This window comes from Myodes glareolus, chromosome 2, assembly GCF_982192425.1.
Source record: "Myodes glareolus chromosome 2, mMyoGla1.1, whole genome shotgun sequence".
Taxonomy (NCBI): Eukaryota; Metazoa; Chordata; class Mammalia; order Rodentia; family Cricetidae; genus Myodes; species Myodes glareolus.
Genome location: NC_142027.1, coordinates 133497954 through 133509386, shown reverse-complemented (window position 1 = coordinate 133509386; position 11433 = coordinate 133497954).

Genomic DNA, 11433 nt, shown 5'->3' with positions numbered 1-11433 from the left:
CTTCTCAGTTTTAGGAGGTCTCATTTATTCCATATTGTTCTTACTGTCTGTGCTACTGGGGCTATACGTAGGAAGAGGTCTCCTGTGCCCATGTGTTGTAGACTACTTCCCACTTTCTCTTCTATCAGGTTCAGTGTGTTCAGATTAATATTGAGGTCTTTAATCCATTTAGACTTGAGTTTTGTGCATGGTGATGGAAATGGATCTACTTTCATTCTTTTACAGGTTGACATCCAGTTATGTCAGCACCATTTGTTGAAGATGCTTTCTTTCTTCCATTGTATGCTTTTAACTCCTTTGTCGAAAATCAGGTGTTCATAGGTTTGTGGGTTAATATCCGGGTCTTCTATAAGATTCCATTGGTCAACGTCTCTGTTTTTATGCTAATACCAAACTGTTTTCATTACTGTAGCTCTGTACTAGAGTTTGAAGTCAGGGATGGTAATGCCTCCAGAAGTTCCTTTATTGTACAGGATTGTTTTGGCTATCCTGGGATTTTTGGTTTTCCATATAAAGTTGATTATTTTTCTCTCAAGGTCTGTGAAGAATTTTGTTGGGATTTTAATGGGGATTGCATTGAATTTATAGATTGCCTTTGGTAGAATTGTCATTTTTACTATGTTGATCCTACCCATCCAAGAGAAAGGGAGATCCTTCCATTTTCTGGTGTCCTCTTCAATTTCATTCTTCAATGCCTTAAAGTTCTTTCAAATAGATCTTCTGCTTCCTTGGTTATAGGTTTCCCAAGATACTTTATACTATTTGTGGCTATCGTAAAAGGTGAAGTTTCTCTGATTTCCCTCTCTGCTTCTCTATCCTTTATGTATAGGAGGGATACTGATTTCTTTGAGTTGAACCTTGTATCCTGCCATACCACTAAAGGCATTTATCAGCTGTAGGAGTTCTTTCGTAGAGTTTTTGGGGTAACTAATGTACACTATCTAATCATCTGCAAATAACAAAAGGTTGACTTCTTCCTTTCCGATTCGAATCCCCTTAATCTCTTTATGTTGTCTTATTGCTATTGTTAGAACTTCAAGAACTATGTTGAAGAGATATGGTGAGAGTGGACACCCTTGTCTTGTTCCTGATTTTAGTGGAATGGCTTTGAGTTTCTCTCCATTTAATTTGACATTAGCTGTTGGTTTGCTGTATATTGATTTATTATATTTACATATGATCCTTGTATCCATAACCTCTCCAAAACCTTTATTATAGAGGGGTGTTGAATTTTGTCAAATGCTTTTTCTGAAACTAATGAAATGATCATATGGTTCTTTTTCTTTCAGTTTGTTTATATGATGGATTACATTGATAGATTTTTGCATGTTGAACCAGCCCTGTTTCTCTGGGATAAAGCCTACTTGGTCATAATGAATAATTTTTTAATGTGTCCTTGGATTCTGATTGCCAGAATTTCATTGAGAATTTTTGCATCGATGTTCTTGAGTGGGATTGGCCTGTAATTCTCTTTCTTGTTTGGGTCTTTGTGTGGTTTTAGAATCAGGGTGACTGTAGCTTCATAAAAAGAGTTTGATTCTATTATGTGAAATACATTAGGGAGTATAGATATTAGCTCTTCTTGGAAGTTCTCATAAAATTCTGCATTTAACCATCAGGTCCTGGGCTCTTTTTGGTTGGGATGTTTTGTATGACAGCTTCTATTTCCTCACGACTTATAGGTTTATTTAAACTGTTCACCTGGTCTTGATTTAATTTTGGTAAATGGTACTTATCTAAAAACAAGTCCATTTCTTTTACATTTTCCAACTTTGTGGCATATAAACTTTTGTAGTAAGACCTAATGATTCTCTGAATTTCCTCAGTGTCTGTTGTTATGTCCCCCTTTTCATTTCTGATCTTGTGAATTTGCACGTTCTCTCTCTGCCTTTTGATTAGTTTGGATAAAGGTTTGTCAATCTTGTTGACTTTCTCAAAGAACCAGCTCTTTGTTTCATTGATTCTTTGGACTGTTTTCTGTGTTTCTATTTTGTTGATTTCATCCCTCAGTTTGATTATTTCCAGTCTTCTACTCCTCCTGGGTGAGTCTGCTTCTTTTTTTCTAGAGCTTTCAGCTGTGTTATTAAGTCTCTAATGTGAACTTTCTCCTTTTTTTTTAAATGTGGGCACTTAGAGCTATGAACTTTTCGCTTAGCACTGCTTTCATAGTATCCCATAGGGTTGGGTATGTTGTTTCTTTATTTCCGTTGAATTCAAGGAAGACTTTAATTTCTTTCTTTATTTCTTCCTTAACTCAGGGGTGGTTCAGTAGTTGACTGTTTGGTCTCCATGAGTTTGTAGGCTTTCTGGGGGTAGAATTTTTGTTAAATTCTAACTTTATTCCATGGTGATCCAAAAAGACACAGGTGGTTACTAATTTTTTTGTATCTGTGGAAATTTGCTTTGTTACCGAGTATGTGGTCAATTTTCGAGAAGGTTCCATGAGATGCTGAGAAGAAGGTATATTCTTTCCTATTTGGGTAGAATGTTTTATAGATGTCTCTTAAGTCCATTTGATTCAGTACTGCCATTAATTCTCTTATTTCTCTTTTAGGTTTCTGTCTGATTGACCTGTTCATTGGTGAGAGAGGAGTGTTGAAGTCTCCTACTATTAGTGTGTGGTTTGATGTCTGCCTTGAGTTCTAGTAGTGTTTCTCTTACATGAGTGGGTGCTTTTATATTAGGGGCTAGATATTCAGGATTGAGACTTCCTCCTGATGAATTGTTCCTGTTATGAGCATAAAGTGTCCATCTCCATCTCTTCTGATTGATTTTAGTTTGAAGTCAATTTTGTTAGTATAGCCACACCTGCTTGTTTCTTAAGTCCATTTGATTGAAAAAACTTTTCCCAACTCTTTACTCTGAGTAGATGTCTGTCTGTGTCATTGAGGTGTGTTTCTCGTAAACAGCACAAAGCTGGATCCTGTTTTCGCATCCAATCTCTTAGCCTGTGCCTTTTTATAGGTGAATTGAATCCATTGATATTAAGTGATATTAATGACCACTTGTTAACTCTGGTTATTTTTTTTTCTTTTTGGTGGTAGAGTTTGTGTGTTTCCCTTCTTTGAGTTGTGCTGGTGAAGGGTTGCTAGATGTCTGAGTTATTGTGGGCATTGTTGGATTCCTTGGGTTGTGATTTTTCTTCTATTACTTTCTGTAATCCTGGATTTGTGGCTCTGTATTGTTTAAATTTGTTTTTATCCTGGAATATTTTGTTTTCTCCATTGATAGTGAATGAAAGCTTGTCTAGGTATAATAGTCTGAGCTTGTATTCATGGTCTCTTAGTTTCTGCAGCACATCTACTCAGGACCTTCTGGCCTTCATGGTTTCCATAGAGAAGTCCGATGTAAGTCTGATAGGTTTACCTTTAAAAGTTACTTGACCTTTTTCTTTGCAGCTCTTAATATTTTTTCTTTAATCTGTATGTTTTGTGTTTTGATTATTATATGGCGAGGGGATGGGTTTTTTTTTGATCCAGTCTATTTGGTGTTCTGTATGCTTCTTGACCCTTCATAGGAATATCCTTCTTTAGGTTGGGAAAGTTTTCTTCTATAATTTTGTTGAGTATATTTTCTGGGCCTTTGACCTGTAATTCTTCTCCTTCTTCTACTCCTATTATTCTTAGGTTTGGTCTTTTTATCATGTCCAGATTTCCTGGTAGATATTGCAAATAATATACTCTCTGAGGGATTATTTTGGTTCTGGGCAGCCAGGAACAAACCAGCAGCCCACACCCCACAACAAGGGCAGAGAAGAGAGAAAGAATCAGTGTCATCTGGGCACCTTGGTCCTAAAAGTACTGGACTCAAAGCACTTTTGGTGTGTGTTCATCATTGGAAGTTGAATAAAGGCAACCAAACCCGACAGGCATGATTTCTTGTTGGTCACCTTGGAGTCTTTGCCTTGCCTAAACAAATGCCACAGGATAACTGTCTTGCTAAAGTACACAGCAACCTATCATTTTGTAAAAGAAAAAAAAACAGAACACATCCTCTCTTCTACCTTTCCCTCTCTCAGGATGCTACAAGTGAAGCTAGGTTGATCTCTGGTTCCCTGGTATACTAAATTTAGGAATAAGATAACTCATTGCCTGGTTTTAGGTACGTGGTTCCTGTTCTTTCCTTTACTGAACAGGTATCCAATCCTCTGCCTTTCCATCCCCACCTCAATCCCCACTCATGCCCCAAAGTTCAGGGCTCAAACCTTCCAATGTCTGTATTGGTGAGCATCAGGTGCAGCTAAGAGCCTCCTGTGCATGTGCAGGAACTGGTGACAGCTGGTAGTGGCTGTCCAGAGACATGCTGGAAGGATTGGGGGAGCTTGAATGGAGACAACCAACTCAGCCAAACCCTGCATGGTACCTATCCAGGGAAGAGGTGAGAAATGATGAATAGGAGGTGCTGGGGTGCTAAGTTAGAAGGTATGTGAGAGATGGCCACACACTGTGTAGGGAAAACCTCATCTAAAGGATTGCCTGCATCATATTAACCTGTGGACACATCTGTTAGGCATGAGCTGTCTTTTTTTCTTTCCTTCCTTCTCTTTTTTATTGACCTTTTAGACAGGGTTTTTCTTTGTATGACACAGGCTGTACTGGAACTCTCTTTGTAGACCAGAGGAGCAGAAGGAGGGAGAATGTGAGCAAGGAAGTCAGGATCATGAGGGGTGAATCCACACACTGAAACAGTGGGACTGATCTAATGGGAGATAACCAAGGCCAGCTGGACCTGGAGTGATGGAGCATGTGATCAAAATGGACACTCTGAACGTTGCTGACAATGAGGGCTGACTGAGAAGTCAAGGACAATGGCACTGGGTTATTCTACTGCATGGACTGACTTTGTGGGAGCCTGGTTTGTTTAGATGCTCACCTTTATAGACCTGTATGGAGGGGGAGGACCTTGGACTTCCCACAGGGCGGGGAACCCTGACTGCTCCTAAGACTAGAGAGGGAGGGGGAAATGGGAAGGGGTGGAAATTTTTAATAAATAAATAAATAAATTTTAAAAAAGTAAAGAAAATGAGGAAGCTTGATCTCTCTTCTTTGCAGGCATCTTCAGCTACTACTGCATCGTCATCCATTGCGAGGATAAATCCACCTACTTGGGGACAATTGAAGGAGTTCAACCAGGAAGCCCAGCAAACGGTCTCTAACACTGGAAAGCCATCATCAGTCGACAACATGTTTTTTGCTATGCTTGTTGTCATTGCTATGCAAGTATATCCTGCCTCTGGAGCCTTGTTTTGGGCTGATGTTCCCCATCCTCCTGTTCTTCATCCCGTGGGTTGGGGAGATGATGTGAACATCAGAGTGATGACTAATGACACTGGGTTGATGGGGGGACATGCTGATTTCTCCTCCCATGTGACCTCCACTGTAATTACATAGGAAGGAATGACTGATTCTGCTCCAATCTGTATTGCTATAAAAGAAACACCTCCTATGGGTTGCCTTCCAATTACTCATAGAACTTTTCTTTCTGACGCTCCAGATGCATTTTCTTCAGAGAAATTGCCTCCATATCACAAAAGATATATATGGAAAAATAAAATAAAGATTTTGGGGAACAGTTACAATAATGATACTAAGGTAAGATTACCAAAAACAAAAACCATTCCTATGAAATCATATGTATAAAAATATCGAGACAAAGATACAGTATGGGATTCATCTTTGCTCAAAAATGTAAGGCCAAATTGGCTTAAATGTGTGTTTGAACATTGGGCTGTGGTATATAATCCTTGGGGGACTCAAGAAACAGTTCATAATTATTCTGTAGTTTCAAAAGTTAATTATAAAAATATTTATTTAATAAAGAGTCACTTTACCATGGATATAAGACTGAGGTGTTTAGAGAAGGGCCAATCAAAAGGTGATTTACACCAGGATAGGTGGAGTCTATTCATGTCAGTCATTCTCCCTCAGGTGGGATTTTGAAAGTTTTTCCAGGATTATTCAGACTTTTTGCTGCAACTAACTTAGTTTATTTTTAAAAGCCTCTGCAAACTGAGAGCACTCCTATAAGAATTATATCCTGTTTAGGTTATCCTTATGGTATCCTTGCTGGACAATTTCCAAATTTAAAAATTATTAGATCAGGACAATCTTATCAGGTTAGCTGTTCTAGATGAATTTTAACTAATTGTGTAGATTTCAGTTTAGCTAAGACATCTTCAATTACTAATATAGTACAAAGACCTTCCTATGCTATGCTTCAAATCCTATAGATTTGAAAGATGATGCTTGGTTTGACAATGAAGCCTTACAAACACTGAAAAGAGTTAATGAGCTCATTAGAACAAAACATTTGTGGCAGCCTTGATGTTAGGCATTAGTGCTTTAATCACTATTGTAACCTCACTGACAGTTTCATCAGTCCCTCTAGTCTCAGAGATAAAGACTGAACATTTTTTTAAATTAATTTATTTATTATGTATACAGTATTCTGTCTGCTTGTATGCCTGCAGGCCAGAAGAGAGCACCAGATCTCATTACAGATGGTTGTGAGCCACCATGTGGTTGTTGGGAATTGAACTCAGGACCTTTGGAAAGCAGGCAATGCTCTTAACCGCTGAGCCATCTCTCCAGCCCAAGACTAAACATTTTGTTAATGATTTAAATAAGAATATTTCTTTGGCATTAGCAAGGTAACAAATTATAGATAAAACACTAAAAGCCAAGCTAGATGCTTTAGAGGATGTTGTTTTAGAATTAGGACGAGAGATAGAAAATATTAAGGTTTAGCTTTCTACCAGGTGCCACGTCAGCTTTCGATACATATATGTAACACCGTTAACTTATGATAAAAATTATAATTGGAATCTTACTAAAAGTCATTTGTTGGGAGTTTGGAAGGCAATGATATTACTCATGATATGGCTCAATTGCAAACTCAAATTTCAGCTATGAGTAAGGCCTATGATGGGTCTATTAGTCTAGAGGATTTGACTCAGTCTATTAATTCTGGTTTATGGTCTTTAAACCCTATAAATTGGTTACATTGGATTATTGTTATTACCATGGCTACAGGAATAATTTTTCTTCTCCTCCTTATTCTTCCATTTAAGACTAATCTTCTCCTCCATTTCCACAGCCGAAATATCTCTATTTACAAGCTTCAATTAAAACATAAAAAAGAGAGAGATGTCACACCAACCCAAGTAGAACCTGTGTGTCAAGTTCCACAGAATGAGGCATTTGACTCCAAAGGGAGGAGGTCTCCTGGAACCGGCTTTGGAACTCTCTAGACGGAGAGAAAATATTGAGTCATAGTTCTCATGGCAGTCTGTCTGCTGCTATTTCCTTTCTATACTTACGAGATGGTTCTGATAGCCTGGGTCAAAAAGAAGCCACTCCCTTGCATTGGGGTCACTGGCCATGACCTCTTCTCTAAGAGATTCATCGCTTTGCTTCATAATCATTTACATAATTGTAAAATAATATTTTGATAGACTATCCTCCTGACTATATATGAATTTGTATGGGTATGCATGGGTAGATGAGGCTGGCTTTGACACTGTGGTATAGAAAGCATTGTTTAAGTATAGTTTTAAATTGAACTTTGAAGATTTTTAAGAAGATAAAAGTTAGGCGTTAGTTAAGGAATACGTATGAAAATATATTAACTTGATCTGAACGTAGGAGTCACCCGTTAACTATAAGTGATTTATCAAATTGTTTTGTTTAGTAACTAAAGATGTTATCTGTTCCATTCGTAATTGATCCTTTAAACCCACTGGCCAGGAAATGTAATACTTGATTGATTTTGTGCCTTCCTGTGCCAGGTGATTATAATAATTTGTTTTTGTAACTGCTTCACTGAACCCATCTTTTAAGAATTGTAATACCTGTTCTACTTGTATAAAAACCCTTGTTTGAGAGCTGCAAAATACACTCAGATTCAAGCTGCCTCTGTGATTGTTTCTGTTTGTCAGCACTGAATCCTTACCCACCTGGTCTTTGAGAAACCACGTCCCACCAGACACCCATACCCGGCTGCGGTGGTCAGTGGCACATTCCTCCTACGCAACCCCTACACCAGCTCCTACTCATACTTGTGCTCTGGGAGTGAGATGACCTGCAATGGTAAGTTTGCCTTGCGGGACCTCTGGACTCTGCTTGGCCCTTGGCAGGTTAGGAGAGGCAGAGAAGTAACATTGACATTTACCATTTAGTGGTCATTTCCTTGGTCTCATTTGATCGCACAACAGCCTTAAAAGGTAGATACTAAGATACAGATGATGTCACTGATGAGGAAGATAAGGAAGGCTGGGCCAATTGCCCAAAGTCACCGACCTTAGAAGTGATGGCATTTTGTTCTGAACCAAAGATCTACATCATTCCCATGCCTTTTTTAAAACATTTAAAGATTCTGTGTATTTCAGGGGCGCCATGTCAGTTCAATAACACACCTACACAACTTGAAGGAGGTGGTTTTCTCCTTCGACCGTGTAAGTCTTCAGAATGGAACTTGTGTTCAGCCTTGGTAACAAGTACCTTTATTCCCTGAGCCATCTTGCCTGGCCAAAGCCTCTCCTATTAGCCGCTATGTTATACTGATTCTATATTTACTAAACAACTGAAAGCTACAATGACTGTTATAAGACAAAGTCTGGATCAAACACCTATGCAGGGCAATATTTATCATTCCCATTTTACAGGTGGGGATTCAGAGGGGTGGGAATGTAGCTCAGTTGCTAGAGTGCTTGCCTAGCATGCACAGAGCCCTGGGTTCCACCTTCAGAACACTTAAATTGAGTGCGATGGTGCATACTTGCAATCCCAGAACTGGGGAGGTGGGGCAAGAGTATTGTCTTAAATTATATTATTTTAGAAGTGGGTGTTCATATTTGTCATTCTCCTAGGTTTAGGATTAAATATCCATGTTTATTTATTTTCCTGTATAGGAATGAGTTGGCATCCCCTGTCTTCTTCAGTCACTCTCTACTATGTCTTCAGAGGCTGGGTCTCTTCCTTAACAGATCACACACCTGTAACTAGCCTGACTGACCAACAAGTTTTGGGGATTCTGCACTTCCCAATAGAGTTACAGATGCCCCAAGCACACCTTGCTTTTTACATGGGCACTGGACATCCTAGGTCAGGCCCTCATGCTTGTACGACAGCAGCTTGCCCAACTGTGACATCTCCCCAGCTCCACAACTAATTTTTTTTACTCTAAGTGTGTTCCAGCACTTTAGACAACACAGTGTCCTTTTGTGTTGTCTCTCAACCCTGACTCTGCACCAATAGGAGGGACACAGCTGCCTTTTGGTTACAAATCATAAGGAGCAGTGTCGTGGACTCCACTCAACTCCCTTTCTAGTTTCTCTTCAGAAAAAAACAATGCCTGTGAGGACTTACTTCATCTGCAAGAGTTTCCACCAGGCCGCCGTCTGCTTCTCCAAGACTCCCTACATCAAGAAGTACAGAGACTTGTCACCTCAATGACTGCCTACACCATCTCTGCCTGCCTGGTCGTGTTCACTACACACTGTGCTCTCTAATAGAGTACATCCTTTATTTGGGGGGTATTTTGGACTTTTTGGTTTTTCAAGACAGGTCTTCTCTATAGCTTTGTAGCCTATACTGGAACTTGTTCTGTAGACCAGCTAGCCTGAAACTCACTGGGATTAAGCGTATGGGCTACCACCACGCAGTGTAAAGCACCTATTGAATGAATTTGACATTGAATTAAAAAATGGGGTACTGAACTGAACAGAGAATTCTCAACAGAAGTTCAAATGACCAAAAGACACTTAAAATCATGTTCAACCTCCTTAGCGATCAGGGAAATGCAAATAAAAACAACTTTGAGATACCATCTTACACCAGTCAGAATGAGTAAAATCAAAACCACCAATGATAGCCTATGCTGGAGAGGATGTGGAGTGAGAGGAACACTCATCCACTGTTGGTGGGAATGCAAACTTGTGCAGCCACTGTGGAAATCAGTGTGGCAGTTTCTCAGGAAACTGGGAGTCAACCTCCCTCAGGATCCAGCAATTCTACTCTTGGGAATATATCCAAGAGATGCCCAATCATACTACAATAGCATTTGTTCAACTATGTTCATAGCAGCACTATGTGTAATAGTCAGAACCTAGAAACAACCTAGGTGCCCCTCAATAGACGAATGGATAAAGAAGGTGTGGTACATATACACTTTAGAGCTCTACTCAGCGGGGGGGGGGGGGAACCGACATCTTGAATTTTGCATGCAAATGGATGGAAATTGAAAACACTTTACTGAGTAAGATAGTCCAGACCCAAAAAGATGAATATGGTATGAATATGGTATGTACTCACTCATAAGTGGATTCTAGCCATAAACAAAGGACATTGAGCCTATAATTCGTGATCCTAGAGGCGCTAAAAAAGAAGGTGAACCAAAAGGAAAACATATATTTATCCTCCTGGATATTGGAAGTAGACAAGATGGCCATGCAAAAGTTGGGAGCATGAGGGTAGGGGTGGGGTGGAGAGAAGGGGAGGTGGGGAGAGAGAAGGGAGGGGGGAGGATTGGGGAGAGCATGAAGGAATGGGATGGTTGAGATGGAGGGTAGATAAGGGAGCAGAGAAGAAAATATCTTAATTAAGGGAGCCATTTTAGGGTTGGCAAGAGACTTGGCTCTAGAGAGGTTCCTAGGTATCCAAGGAGATGTTCCCAGCTAGGACCGTGGGCAGCAGAGGAGAGGGTGCTTGAACTGGCCTTGTCCCATAGCCACACTGATGAATATCTTGCATATCATCATAGAACCTTCAACTGGTAATGGATGGAGATAGAGACAGAGACCCACATTGGAGTGCTGGACTGAGCTCCCATGGTCCAGATGAGGAGCAGAAGGAGGGAGAACATGAATGAAGTCAGGACCACGAAGGGTACGTCCGCCCACAGAGATGGTGGGACTGATCTAATGGGAGCTCACCAAGGCCAGCTGGACTGGGACTATATGAGCATGTGATCAAACCGGACTCTCTGAATGTGGCTGACAATGAGGGCTGACTAAGAAGCCAATGATAATGGCACTGGGTTCTGATTCTACTGCATGTTTTGGCTTTTTGGGAGCCTAGTCTGTTTGGATGCACACCTACCTAGACCTAGACAGAGAGGGGAGGGCCTTGGACTTTCCACAAGGCAGTGCACCCTGACTTCTCTTAGAACTGGAGACTAATGGGATAAGGAAAGTAGGGGGAGAGGTGGGAAATGGGAGGAGGGGAGGAGGTGAAAAAATTTATTAAATAAATAAATTAAAAAAAAATAACTTGGACCGCGGGCCGGGTCAGGCTGTGAGTGCAAAGGGATGGTAGTCCCTTTGTTCTGATAGCCGGCCTGCAGCACGCTAAGACTGCAGGCAGGGAGACTTCTGACCAGCGAGGGGCTCTGATCCTGTGGAGTGGTAAGTGTGTTGACCGCCATACAAGTCCAGTT